This window comes from Melospiza melodia (assembly GCF_035770615.1).
Source record: "Melospiza melodia melodia isolate bMelMel2 chromosome 7 unlocalized genomic scaffold, bMelMel2.pri SUPER_7_unloc_1, whole genome shotgun sequence".
NCBI classification, from domain to species: Eukaryota; Metazoa; Chordata; class Aves; order Passeriformes; family Passerellidae; genus Melospiza; species Melospiza melodia.
In genome coordinates, this window is record NW_026948497.1 from 8,967,099 (window position 1) to 8,981,703 (window position 14,605).

General features: G+C 50.8%; 1 pseudogene; it reads right to left on the minus strand.

Annotated features, from left to right (window-relative positions):
* Positions 1-3,046: 3,046 nt before the first annotated feature.
* LOC134432822 (zinc finger protein 572-like) overlaps positions 3,047-14,605 on the minus strand; it is a 487,328-nt pseudogene continuing 475,769 nt past the window's right edge.

Below are 14,605 nucleotides of genomic sequence, written 5' to 3' on the forward strand. Positions count from 1 at the left end.
TGAAAACCTCACCAATGGCACAACTCCCCAGTCCACCAGGAAAAGAAAGGACAAGTTGTCCAGTTCTCCAAACATTTGTCCTGCTTTGCTGCAACGGTCCTGCTGCAGGTACATTGTGGAAAGCTAAGATAAGCTGCAGTTGGTGGCACATCTTGACAGGAGCTTGACCTCATTCTCCAGGAAAGGTTCTTGGAAAGGGCAGACAGGACTGTGGAGAAGATTCCTGGAAAACTGAACCAGCTTTCCAGAAGTGAAATGAAAATGGAAAGAAACCATCTGAAATGTTTTTCTCTATTTATTTCTATGCTCCCCTTTTCCATCTTGCACTACTTCTCCATGCTATGAGTTCCAAATGGATCTCACCTCACAGATCGATGACATAGTGACTTTTAGACACTCTAAAATACCATGAGCTGCACACAGTTTGCCTTCCTCTGTTTTTTTGGAAAGCAATGCTGGAGCCATCAGTGCAGTGCTTGGGTCAGGCACGAATCCTGCAGGCAGGGAATGTGTCCTGGCAGTGCTTGACCCTCAGCAGGGACAATGCTCAGCAATCCTGCAGGAAGGGAATGTGCCCCAGCAGTGTGTGACCCTCAGCAGGGACAATGCTCAGAAATCCTGCAGGCAGGGAATGTGCCCCGGCAGTGTGTGACCCTCAGCAGGGACAATGCTCAGCAATCCTGCAGGCAGGGAATGTGCCTCGGCAGTGTGTGACCCTCAGCAGGGACAATGCTCAGCAATCCTGCAGGCAGGGAATGTGCCCCGGCAGTGTGTGACCCTCAGCAGGAACAATGCTCAGCAATCCTGCAGGCAGAGAATGTGCCCCGGCAGTGTGTGACCCTCAGCAGGGACAATGCTCAGCAATCCTGCAGGCAGGGAATGTGCCCCGGCAGTGTGTGACCCTCAGCAGGGACAATGCTCAGCAGCGTTGCTGTGCTCGGTCTCCATGGAACCATGCCAGGAGCAGCTGCTGAGCTCAGAAGCCATCGCAGCCCCCGCCCTGCCCCAGAGCCCCTTGGCAGGGTGGGCTCCTGCCCTGGCTCTGTGTGCCAGGAGCCGGCAGCGCTGGGTGCAGCGAGACCAGGGAGGGCACAGAAACGCTGGGTGAGAAATGCTGGGGCAGAGCGAGATGGGTGAGTGCAGCCAGCCAGGGCAGAGGAGCAGCACGCCCAGGGGGCACAGCCTGCAGGACAGATGGCCAAGGGGAGAAAACAACAAACTGCTCAGGAGGGTGGAGAACAAACTTGTAGTTGCAAACTTCAGAGAATGAGGTACTTGGGAAATCTTAAACAGCATTGAATTATAGTAAAGCACTTCATATAGCACTGACTTAGCAAACTCTAACCTGTCCAATTGCAAGTTAACCAGATTTTGAGAAGAGGAAGTCAGGAGAAGAGAGAGAGGGAGAGAGAGATCCACAGTCAGCCTTGGATCTCAGCTGCTGTGAGCTCTGGGGCCGTGGGACATGTCAGTGTCACACCCCTGTCACAGCCTGACCTGCTCTTGTCCCTCTTCCAGGTGGGGTTTTTGTGGTGCCAGGGGCTTGGCTGGAACTTTGGGGCTGGGCCAGAGACTGCAGTGGCTGGGGTGGGGCAGTGACCACCCCATCTTTGCAGAACTCTCCCTGCCCCAAACACAGACTGGAGATGTCTGGGGTCATTCATCATTTCTCTGCTCTCCAGCACCAAGGCAATGGACTCTGGCTACAACTCTGAGCTCGTGCCCAAGGCAACCACCCCTGGCAATGGGGGTCCATGGAGCTGCTCTCAGGAAACTCCCATAAGCTGGGGAGTGCCCCAAAACTGCCTCAGAAATGTGAGATACCTCAAAATCTCTTCAGGAATGTGGATTACTAAAAAAATCACTCGGTAATGGGCTCCCCATCCCTTCATCATCCCCAAACTTTGGCTGTCTCATTTCAGACTCCAACCCACCTCCCCAATCCCAACCCCAACTCACCCCACCACTCCTGGACATCAACACCCCCTTCCCAAGCCATATTTGCCCCATTTTCCACCTCCCAAACCCCATCCCACCCATCCTGCCCCACCCAATGCCCATCTCAACCCTCCTGATTTGAAGCCATCTTTGCTCAATCCCCTTCCAACCCCATTCCACACCAAAGAGCAGTGGAATCAAGGAATTTTGGGGTGGGATTGAGTAGTTTTCAGTGGCATTGAGGTGACAGATTGAACCCTTGTCGAACCACCTGACACCAGGTGGTTCATCACAGGTCCCGTTTATTGAAGAAAGCATCAAACACTTATACAGCAAATAATAAACTTATGAATATTCTGCAAGCCAAGCAATCTATTGGTTAAACTATACCATGAACTCTTCCTCATTCCTTAGGGGTTACATCTGTCTTTTCTCATGTCTCTTTCACTATTTGTTATTATACTACAGCTAGGCCCAAGGACACGCTATCTCACAGGTGCAGAACTTTGAATTAACCACGGCTTTGTACTGTTCTAGTTTCTAGCAGCTAAATTCTCAACATCCCCTCTTGTCTATTTGAGTGCCAAGAAAAGGGAAACGAGTACACCAAATACCCCCAAAACCCCAAATTCTCCCAATTATTTCCATGAATCTCAGATTCCCCTGAAACACAAGTAAAAAGTGAGGCTTTAGATGCCTTTGATGAATTTATTGATTTTTACCCCAATTTCCTCTGGTTTAAAGGGATGAAGATGAATCCAAAGAAAATTAGGGCCAAAATAAAAGAATAACCAGCCCAGTGTCTTCCCAACATGGATCCCAGGGAATGTGGATTGCCAGGGTTCTGACCATTGTGTGTCCTCCCATGGGGGATGAAGCTGGAGCAGTGCATGAAGCTCCTCCTGCAGTTGGGGCACTCACAGGGCTGCCCTTACTGGTGACTCTGTTGGTGTTGGGTAAAGAACGAGCGGTCTGAGAAGCTCTTCCCACACTGGGGACACTCGTAGGGCCTCTCCCTGTTGTGGATGCGCTGGTTCCTGATGAGGGTAAAGTTGTGCTTGAAGCCCTCCCTGCAGTCAGGGCAGCGGAAAGGCCTCTCCTCTGTGTGAATGCGCTGGTGCAGGAGGAGATTGGAGCTGGTCTGAAACTTCTTCCCACATTGGGGACACTCATAGGGCCTCTCCCCAGGGTGGATGTGCTGGTGCCTAACAAGGTTGGACCTGCACTTGAAGCCCTTCCCACATTCAGGGCAGGTGAAGGGCATCTCCTCGGTGTGAATCTGCTGGTGGCAGAGGAGATTGGAGCTGGTGTGAAACCTCTTCTGACACTAGGGACACTCATAGGGCCTCTCTCCAGTGTGGGTGCGTTGGTGGGTGACGAGGGCAGAGCTGCAGCTGAAGCCCTTCCCACACTCCCCACACTCGTAGGGCCATTCCCCGGTGTGGATCATCTGGTGGCTGATGAGGTGGTTGCTCTGCATGAAGCTCTTCCCACACTCCAAGCACTTGTAGGGCTTCTCCCCATTCTAAAGCTGCTCATGGGCCACCAGCTCTGAGCTCTGGCTAAAGCTCTGTCCACCTTCCTGGCTCAGGGTGGGTCTTTCCTTCTCAGAGAACCCTGGGCTGGGTTTGGAGCCCATCCTCCTGTGGGATGGAACTTTTCCTCCCCATTGGAATTCTGCACTGTGGCACTGCTCAAAACAGCCTCTTCCACGAGGTTCTGGTGCAGGGATTTGTCCTCCCTGGTCTCCATCCTCAGCTCCTTCTCTGGGGTAGGAAGGACAAGGAGAGGATGGGATTTGCCTCCATGCCAGAGGAAAAGGGAAGGAGATCCCCCCCAGTGCATCCCCAGCAGGACGGCGTTGGCAGCAGGGTTGTCCTGCAGCCGGGGGCTATGTTGGGCTGGGAGACGGAGCAGGAGAGAGGGGGAAAGGGGCACTGACTTCCTCCTCACCTGCCTGGGTGTCCCAGGGCATCTTCCTCTTCCTGGTAGTCTTCTCCTCCTCCATTCAGCCAAGGTTTGGGAATGGGAAATCCTGGTTTGGAAGAAACAAGGTGTGAATGCCTTGGACTGGGAATTCCTCCCAACCAAATCCATCTCCAGAAGTCACCTGGTGTCCATAAAAACTTCCAAAAATCAAGGAAAAAAAAAAAAAAGCCACCAGGAGTGTCCCATTTCCAGTCTCATCCCTCTGGGGTTCTGGTGGTTCCCCTCCTCAGGGATGCTGGCAATCCCATGGGTCCTGGGGATCCCTCTCTCCAGGGTCCTGCTTAGGGATGCTGGGGGAATTTCAGGGTCCCCCTCTCCAGCGTCCCCCCACTCCAGCCACTTGGGGGTCCTCTGTCTTCCCACCACCCTGTCCTGGATTTGGGCAAATTTGGGAGAAAACCTCCAAAAGGGCTTTCTCTAAAAAGCAAATTCAAGCAGCCACTCCCCCAATCAGATCAGGAAAATATTTCCTCAGAGAAAACGGGAAAAAAACTGTTTATTTAACAGGCAAAGTATTCATCAGCACAAAAAAATTAACAATATTAAACAATAAAACCTCTTGCCCCTTCAAAAGAGATGTCAAACTCAGAAAGTCCCTCTGTGGGCAGTAGCTCAGCTCACTCAGTCTCTTATCAGTCTCTTATCAGTCCCTCTGGCACTGGAAATGCCACAGCCCAGGCTCAGCCTAGTGGGCCACAGGTGCAAGCTGCTGGTCCCGTCGGGGTGTTCAGTGCAGAGCAGGTTTAAACAACTCCAAAGAAAAAGAAAAACCATAGTCCAGGGAACTTCTCTGCCTCAAGTGATCTAAAAACTAACTGAAAGCAAAGAAGAGCTCTTTCCTGCTGTCTGTCTGTCAGCAGACAACTGATACCTTAGGTTTTAAGTTTTTCTATTGTGTTTTGGTGTGCAGCTTTTAGCTTTATATTAAGTGTTACTGATATCTTTTCACACAGTGGTGAAGACAAAACAATCCTGTTCTAGCTGGAGACTCAAGGACAATCTCTTCAAACTTCAGGCCCAAAGCATAAACAACATGAAAAGAGGAGGGCAGGCAAGCAAGCAAGGAAGACAAAACTTCGTAATTTGAAGCTATTGAAGCTATTAATCGGGCAGTTAACTCCTAAATATAAATGTACTAAAATTTACAAAAATGTGAGATCTCGTGACCAAGCCCTCATTTGCTCCCATCTCAGAGCCATCCAGGCAGAGCCACATCTGTGGCTCCAGTACTCCCAGGGTGTGACCTTTGAAGGCACTACAATAAATATCTAATTTACTCCACTTAACTCCGTCTGGCCTCTATTCCAGCTCCTTAAGGCATCACAACACTCCAGGAGCTGGAATGTGGAGGAGTGCAGTATCTGAAAACAAACTGCAGCTTCTTCCTCCTGCCCTTCACTCTCAGAGCCAGCCTTCAAGGTGCAGAACTCATTTCTGGGCTAAACAGACTGATGTGGTACGAGCATCATGAAGTCACCCCAGGACACGCCCCTGTCAGGGTCCCCACCTCATCTCTGGGCTGCCGGGGGTCCCTCAGCTCCGGTATCGCCCCTTCCCCTCTCCCCTCCCTGGAGCTCCCCTGTTCCACAGCCCCGGCTCTCACAGGGATCCCCAAAACCAATGTCCTGCCCCATCAGTACTGGGCCATCCCCACGTGGACCCGCCGGGACCCCCCTGAGGGGTGATCGCAGCTCCTCTTGCCCCCAAAAAGCTCCTCTTAGGGAGCCTGGAGATATCCGGGGCTCGAGTCCGGGTTCTGCTGGCTCCCAACACTCACCAAAAAAATCCTCCTGGAGACCCCTGGCTGGAGTTATTTGGGAATTTAGCTACTTGAGCTGGGCTTCTCGGATTTTCAGCAGCCTTGTGTTCCTCACCTTGGAGTGAATGAACCTTGTCAGTCTTGCTGGTATCATTTGCTCCCTTTCCTCCAGTGATTTTAACAAACTTTTCAAGGAAGGACAAGAAAATATTTTCTTTTTCCCTGGCCATCCACAAAAGCCATTTTCCTCATTAGTTCTCCCATAAGTTCCCCAGGATGAAGGAGGGACTGTATCCAAGTTTCCAAGAGTTCTTCCAGAAAGAACCACAATCTCCTCAGAGGAAGGAACCATGCTGTTGTCAAAGGCACTTGGGGTCAAAGAACAGTGCCTGAACTCACTGTGCCAAAATATTGTTGCAATATGGTTAAGAAAACTGGTAGAGAGATGCCTCTGCCCCAATTAAGGTGCTAACGAGACCAAATCCAAAGTAGATTTTATTAAACAGTAAATGTGAGGTAGAGAGAGAGATCGAAAAAAGGGAAAAGGAGGGGAGAGCAAGCGAGTGACGGGGACAGAGACCTCCCCTGGAGCAGGGCAAGTGTGACATTGTCCCCTGTGTGTGTGTTGCCATCCCACGGTGGGGGTTTTACAGCTGAGCCAGTTTGGGTAAGGGGGGTGGTGTTCACCCCCTGAGCAGGGATTACCCCACTCTTTCAGGTTGCAATGTAAGATGTAACCAAATGCATGTTTTCAATCCCCATCTTCATCAACTGGTATAAACAGGTGGGGCAGTGTTCTTTATCTCTTCCATGACTCAGCCCTGATAACACCCTCCAGGGGAGATATCTTCTGTGAATGGGCCATTGAGTGTCACTGCAGGACTGATAAAATTCCATCATCCCATTGTGGGATGCTCTGCCCAGGGGGAGGATCCAAGCATTCTTATCTGGATATAAGCTGAGCCTTGCAACACCAGGAGCACCTTGCCTACTGGATTCCCAGAGGACAAGAGCTCCATTACCACCACTGGACCTTCAGAGGAAGACCAGACCCTTCTGCAGGATCACTGCTTTGACAAAATCACGTTCATCACTCCAACAGGACTGCACCCACCATTTAATGGGACTGCTGCCAACACCCTGACCAACACCCTGACCAACAGGGTATATCCTGACTCTGTCAGTTTAAAGGCAGTGTTTCTGTATCATTGCCTTGGTCCTAATTTTCTCATTAAATTGTAATTCTGACTTAGACTTTCCTTCATGTTTGCCGTCAAACCAGTACAAAACTCAATGTGCTCATCCCTTGTTTTCCTCCCAAAATAAAATTTCCCATTCCCAAACTTTCACCCGATGGAGGAGAAAGCTGCGAGGAAGAGGAAGATGTCCTGGGACTCCCAGGCAGATGAGGAGGAAGTCAGTGCCCCTTTCCCCCTCTCTCCTGCTCCAGCTTCCAGCCCAGCACAGCCCCCGGCTGCAGGACAACCCTGGTGCCAATGCCATCCTGCCAGTGATGCACTGCGGGGATCTCCTTCCCCTTCCCTCTGGCATGGAGGCAAATCCCATCCTCTCTTTCTCCTTCCTTCCCCAGGTAAGGAGCTGAGGATGGAGACCAGGGAGGAAAAATCTCCACATCAGAACCTTGTTAAAGAGGCCGTTTTGAGCGACTCTAGTGCAGAGGAATCCAACATGGAGGAAATGCCACAGAGATCCCACAGGAGGAGGGGCTCCAAAACCAGCCCAGGATTCTCTGAGGAAGAAAGAACTACCCAGAGCCAGGAAGGGGGACAGAGCTTTAGGCAGAGCTCAGAGATGGTGGTTCATGAGCAGCTTCGTGATAGGGAGAAGCCCCACAAGCGCTTGCAGTGTGGGAAGAGCTTCAAACAGAGCAAGCACCTGGTCAGCCACCACACGATCCACACCGGGGAATGGGCCTACGAGTGTGGGGAATGTGGGAAGGGCTTCAGCTACAGATCCACCCTTGTGACCCACCAAGGCATCCACACTGGGGAGAGGCCCTGTGGGTGTCCCCAGTGTCAGAAGAGGTTTCACACCAGCTCCAGGCTCCTCCAGCACCCACAGATTCACTCGGAGGAGAGGCCCTTCTGCTGTCCTGACTGTGGGAAGGGCTTCAACCACAGCTCCCACCTCATCAGGCACCAGCGCATCCACACAGGGGAGGGGCCCTACCAGTGTGCCACATGTGGGAAGAGGTTTCACACCAGCTCCCATCTCCTCCTGCATGAGCTGATTCACACAGATGAGAGACCATTTTGCTGTCCAGACTGTGGGAAGGGCTTCAAGCACAACTTCACCCTCATCAGGCACCGGCACATCCACACAGGGGAGAGGCCCTTTGAGTGTCCCCAGTGTGGGAAGAGCTTCACCCAGAGCTCTCACTTGACAAGACACCAACAGAGCCACCAGTAAGGGAGGCCCTGCAAATGCCCCAGCTGCAGGAACAGCTTCATGCCCTGCTCTATCTTCATCACCCATGGGAGAACCCACATTGAGAAGAGCCCTTGTGATCCATTTGCCCTGTGATCCATGCTGGGAAGACACCTGCCTGTCGTCCTGCCCCTGCCCTTGACATGATGTGGGATTGAAGAACATGAGGGTCTGGCCATGGCCCTGTCATTACATTCACTCCCACCTCAGCTTATTGCCAGGGGCAGGAAAGGAACTCTCTATGTCTCTTTCCCTGAGGAGAGGAGTGCCATTTCCAGGCAGGGGGACATTGTGGCCAGGGAGACCCAATAAGTTGTGTTTTAGTTTTCCCTGTAAAGTTTTATTTATCCCTTCTCTTATCAATATTGTTTCTGTTCTGTATGTTTCTTATCTCGTCGGTGTTCCAAATAAATTGTTCTTATCCCAGCCCAGGATCTTTGCCTTTTGTGCTTTCCATGGGAGGCAGGAGGGCAGTGAGGGAAGCGCAGTTTTAGTAGGAGCAGGAAATTGGGGAATCCCATTCCTGAACCCCGGCCCATGGAAACCGAGCATCCCAGCTGGTCCCAGCCCTGGTGGCCATGACAACAGCCCTGGGAGCGGGTCCCTTGCTGGGGCTGTGGGAACCTCTTCCCTCTGGTGCCCAGGGACAGGAGTGGAGGGAATGGCTGCAGGTGAGTCGGGGCAGGCTCAGGTTGGATGTCAGGAAAAGGTTTTTGCCCAGAGGCTGCTGGGGCCCTGCCCAGGCTCCCCAGGGAAGGGTCCCAGCTCCAGGGCTCTCTGAGCTCCAGCAGCGTTTGGACAGCGCTGCCAGGCCCAGGCTGGCATTGTTGGGGTGTCCTGTGCAGGGCCAGCAGTTGGACTGGAGGATCCTGATGGGTCCCTCCCAGCTCAGCCAATTCTGTGGTTCTGGGATCCCATGAGCCTGGGGATGGGGCTGCCAATGGTTGCCATGGCAACGGGCTCTGGCTGCAGGCCTGAGCTGGTGTCCATGGCAAACACCCTTGGCATGGGGTATCCATGGAGCTGCCGAGGGACTGACCATAGCAACAGGGAGCTGGTGATGGTTGCCATGGAAATTGACCATAGCAACAGGGGGCTGGTGATGGTTGCCATGGAAACTGACCATAGCAACAGGGTCCTGGTGGTGGTTGCCTGCTAAGGATCAGATTTGTCACAGACCATCACAGGGGTTCCCTGGGGACTTTCCAAGAGTCTCCAGGCTCTTCCAGAGCTGGAATGTCACAGGCACAGACAGGGGCTCCATGGAGACCTCCCAGGGCTTTCTGGAGATGGTAAAGAGCCCTGTGGTCAGAGGCAGTCACAGGCATTCCATGGTGACATCCCAGGGGACCTTGGGCTGCAAAGGCACCGATCTGTCACAGGCACTCACAGGGGCTCCACAGGGACATCCCAGGAGTCCCCAGGCTGGCAAAGAGCCAGGATGTCCTAGACACTCACAGGGGTTTCTGTCATGGGCACAGTGGGTGCTTCAGGCAAAGTTTATTAGAGAAGCTCCTGTTGGGTCACAAGGTGCAGAAAGGATTCCCAATAGCCTCCATAGATCCCCAAATGTCATTGTTGAATCAGAGATGACACAGACTCAGATCAGAAGGCTAAGGGCTAAAAGCCACCCTTTTATTCAGTCCTCTTCTTTTATACCTTAGTTTGCTACACATCGACCTCATTGGTCATTTAATCAACACATTTCACATGATTGGCTAATTAAGACAACATTCTTCATTAAACAACTTTATGGAAAAAACAACCTATTATAAATATTGTCAAGGTGCCAGTTATTGATGTTTGTTTTACATTTGGCCTTTGTGGGCACTCTCTGGATGTGGGAAACCCTCCTGTAGCAGTTCTGTGCCAGGTAAAAGGAGATGCACAGGACTTTTTTGGTCTTCAGCTTCTTGTGTATTGTTATCTTCTCTAAAGTTTTGCATGCTGTGCATACCAGGCTAAGCATGCTGGATAAACACCTCAAAATGGCTCTAAAATGTACGGTTTCAAGGTCTTTTAAAGTTGTCTCACCAATTAACTCTTAAAATGTATATTATTTCTACTTATCTACCAATTACTCATCCCTTGACTGTCCACATAACCTCTACACTGTGCTTTCCTCGACCAATGACCCTGTGCCACCAACACTGCAGAACATGGAGTAGATGAAGAAGATGAAAGGGACTACATCCAAATTCCTCCATCTTGCTTCCTATCTACATCATATTAAAAATCCCAAGACCTAAATTTCTCACCCAAGGCACATGCTATACTACCCTCTAATCTATTTTGGACTTTGGTAAATTCTAATCTCTCTCAAAGTCCTGGAAGTCCTCTCCATGGGGGACGGTTAAAGGCAGCGTTTCTCTGGGGAACAGGACCCCTTTAGAGCAGACAGAGAAATATTCCCTGTGCCTTGGATTCCCACACATTTAACCTAAAACCCTTTAATCCTTGACATGTGAAGTTACCCCAAAATGCTCCAGGTAAGTAGGATTAGAAGGAGAAGAAATAGAGAACAACAGAAAGACAGAAGATCCATAGAACAACACGCACATAGGTACCAACTGCCGGGGTTCCGGCATCACCAATAGAGAAACCCCAGGAGAAGGCAGGATCCAGATCATGGGCTGGCCTCATGCTGCAGCTGTTAACGCCCTGGGCCTTCATGGTCCTGGGGTGGGACTGCCAGTTGCTTGTCCAATCAGAGCCAGGGTAGGCACCAGCTGCTTGTGTGTGATTGATTGATTAACATCTGGGCTAATCAGAGCTGGGTTAGCACAGCCCCTGCTGTGTAATTGACAGCTCTGCCAGACCAGGGCTGGGGCGGGGCTCTGTTCCACCAAAAACCTGACTTGGCCCTGGCCCCACACGGGCATTCTGAGCATCCCAAGGTGTCTCGGGACATCGATCTCATCCAGCCTCTGACAGCGACCACGGTGACACTACGGAACCTCATGGAACCAAGGGTCAGTTGTGACAATGCATGTCCAAGGAAACCACAGTGACACTATGGAATCTCATGGAACCAAGGGGCCATGGTGACACTGTGGTGCCTCATGGAATCAAGGAGACCATTGTGAAACTTGGGGGCCCCAAGGAACCAAGGGTCCATGGTGACCTTGTGCAGCCCGTAGTGTCACAGAGGAGCCACTGTGACACAGCGAGGGCGCATGGAGCCGAGGGGCCATGGTGACACATCAGAGCTTTGTGGAACCATGAAGCCATTGTGACATTGCAAGGCCTCATGGGAGCACAGGGCCATTGTGACACTACAGAATCAAGGAGAACATTGTGACACTCCAGGGCCTCATGGAACCAAGGAGACCATTGTGACACTGTGGTGTCCCATGAAACCAAGAGAACATGGAACAGGTCTGGCTGGCTGGGCCTCCTAGCAATCACCTGACAGGTCTGGCTGACCTTGGCATGTCGAGGGCTGCTTCTCATCAGCCCCTGAAGCACTGGGGCTCTTGGCTTTCCTTCCTATGGGAGAGAACTGTCTTTCTCCTCCAGGGGAGCATGGCCAAACTTGAATTCCTCCTCCAAATTTCCGTATATGCACAGATTGTTCTCAGATGAAATCTGCCAGAAGAGACAGGTCTGCCTGCCTTGGCCACCCAGGGGCCACCTCTCATCTGCCTTTGAAACCCTGGGACCATGTGCTTTTCCTGCTTAGGGGAAAATAACATCCATCTCGACCAGGTGCCCATGGCCAAAATTGAGAATCTGCCTCCAGAATTCCCAATATCCAAGGATAGCTCCCTGACAAAAGCTGCCAGGACTGACAAATCTGGCTGGCCTTGTCTTCCTGAGGGCTGGCACTCAACTGCCCATGAAACACTGGGGCTCTGTGCTTTCCTTCCTAATGAAAAGAACTCTTTTTCTGTCCAGGCACCCACGGCCAAAATTGATGTTCCACCTCCAAAATGCCCTATGTCCAAGGAGAGTCCCTAGATAAAAGGTGCCAGGACAGACAGGTGTGGCTCTGTTGGCCTAAGGGTGGCCACCTCTCATCTTCTTCAAAAACACTTAGACTTGGCATTTTTCTTTCCTATTGGTAAAAACCATCCATCCTGACCCAGTGCCCATAGCCAAACCTGGAATTCTACCTCCAAAACTCTGTACATCCAAGGATTGCTCCCAAATGAAAGCCAGACAGGTCTAGCTGCCCTTGCCACTTGGGAGCTGCCCCTCACCTGCCTCGAAACACTGTGGCTCGATGCTTTCCTTCCTATGGAAAAGAACCATCCTTCTTCTCAAGGAGTCCAAGGTCAAAACTGAGATTTCTCCTCTGATATCCAAGGACCCTCCATGACAAAAGTTGCCATGACAATCAGGCCTGGCTGGCTTGGGAGCCAGGACAGGAGCCACCTGTCCCCTCTTTTGCCTTTGAAACACTTGGGCTCCATGCTTTCCTTCCTATGAAAAAGAACTGTCGTTCTTATCTACAAAGAAATGGCCAAAATTGGGATTCCACCTCGCAAATTCCCCATATCCAAGGGTTGCTTTCATACAAAAGCAATTAGAACAGAGAGGTCTGGCTGACTTAGGCCTCTGATGGCCACCTTTCATTTGCCCCTCAAATATCGGTGTTCCCTGCTTTCCTTCCTATGTAAAAGAACCATCCTTCTCCTCCAGGTGTCCATGTCTGAAATTGAGATCCCACCTCCAAAATTTCCTATACCAAGGGTTGCTCCTAGGTAAATCTGTCAGTACCGTCAAGTCTGGCTGGCCTTGGCCTCTGGTGGATGCCCCTGCAACACTGGGGCTGGGTTCTTTCCTTGGGAAAGAAGGAAGATCCCTGGGACACTCTGGGGACCTCGTGGAACCAAGGGGATCCTTGTGGCACCACTGGAACCCATGGAACCAAGGGGCCATGGTGACACAGGAAGGCTCCATGGACCCAGAGACCATTATGACTCTGTGGGGCCTGATGGAACCATGGAGACCATTGTGACCCTTCAGGGCCTCGTGTCACCAAGGGGGCATTATGACACCTCAGGTCCTCATGGAAGCAAGGGACCACTGGGACACTGTGGGGCCCCATGGAACCAAGGGAACAGGGAGCAGGTCTGGCTGCGAGTACTGAGCCCAGCTGGGGTCATGGAACCATCTGCAGGCCCCGGGTGAGATATGACCTCTTTCAGTGCTTCCATCCTCCCTCGAGTGAGAGAAAAGGACAAAGTGCAGGCACATAGAGGAGCAACATGAAGACACCGAGGTCAGTGAAGAGGAAGTTGAGTCCCAGATGGGAGGAAAGAGGAGATGTCCTGATCTTGGGGCTGAAATCCTCTTGTAAAGCCATGGAGAAGGATGTAATTGATACATCAGACTCTTTTTTTCCCTGTATCGCATTGAAAAGTATGGGGATATGATTTGTTCAGCAAAGGCCTCCATGCTAAAGTAGCAAATGTCAAAGTAGCTGTGATCCCATGAGAAGTTTGAACATGGAAAAGGGGAAGCGTGATGAGATCCTGTGCCTTCACAGGGAGAAGAAAAAGATGTCCTCAGAGATGAAGATGCTTTCAGAAATAGATGAGGAGAACCTTTGCTCTTACACAGCTCATCTTTTAACTAATACTCCATAAGTTGACATGGCCCATAAACACAACTGTAAAAGAGCTTTGAACAACTGGGAGGGAGGTCACAATTGCAGATTTTTCTGGGCAGTTGCTATTCATGGAAATTGAGAGCCACAAGAGAAGTGTCTCTTCTGGAAAAGTCTCCATAGCATGAAAGAGAGACTCCTCTCCCTAAGAGAACTCAAGAAGGACTATTCTGGTTGGGGTAAACTGACTGAAAATTCTAGGTTTGTCTTTATATTGTCAGTAAGAAAGAAAAGGTTGTAGGGAGACGAGAAGTGTTCTGAAAGTTCTGTTCTTCTTACTCTTTCTTTTAGTTGCTAATAATGAACTTTTCCTTATACCCTCTTAAAGTTTTGAGCCTGCTTTGCCATTCTCCTAATCTTATCACACAGGAGGAAATGAGTAAGTATATTCTGGTGAGTGCACTGGTAATTAGCCAACACTGAAGCCAACACAATAATTGCTGCATTCTCCAAGAAATCTCAAATTGGTGAACCAAAATCACTACAGCAATATTTCTGATGAACTGCACTAGAGCAGAGGGAAATCAAGGCAGAGCCATGTTTTGTCAGGACTTGTTTGATCCTAATGAGCCCCGTGGTGCATTTGGAGCTCAGCCCTGGAACCTCAGGGTCTGAGAGGAGATTGCAGAAACATTTCTAGGAGTCAAAGTCAGAAGGAAACCCCAAAGTGTCTCAAAACATGGATGCATCCCACTGAGGTCCATCCCCTAGACAGGCTCCTCATGGACTCCTAGGAGGAGAGATCTGGAGGCCAGGATGAAACAAAAACTTCTCAGAGATTCAGTGTGGAAAGGAAAATCCAGAGTACCTTAAAAATCTTGAGTATCTCAAAGTATTAATGAGCCCCACTACATGTC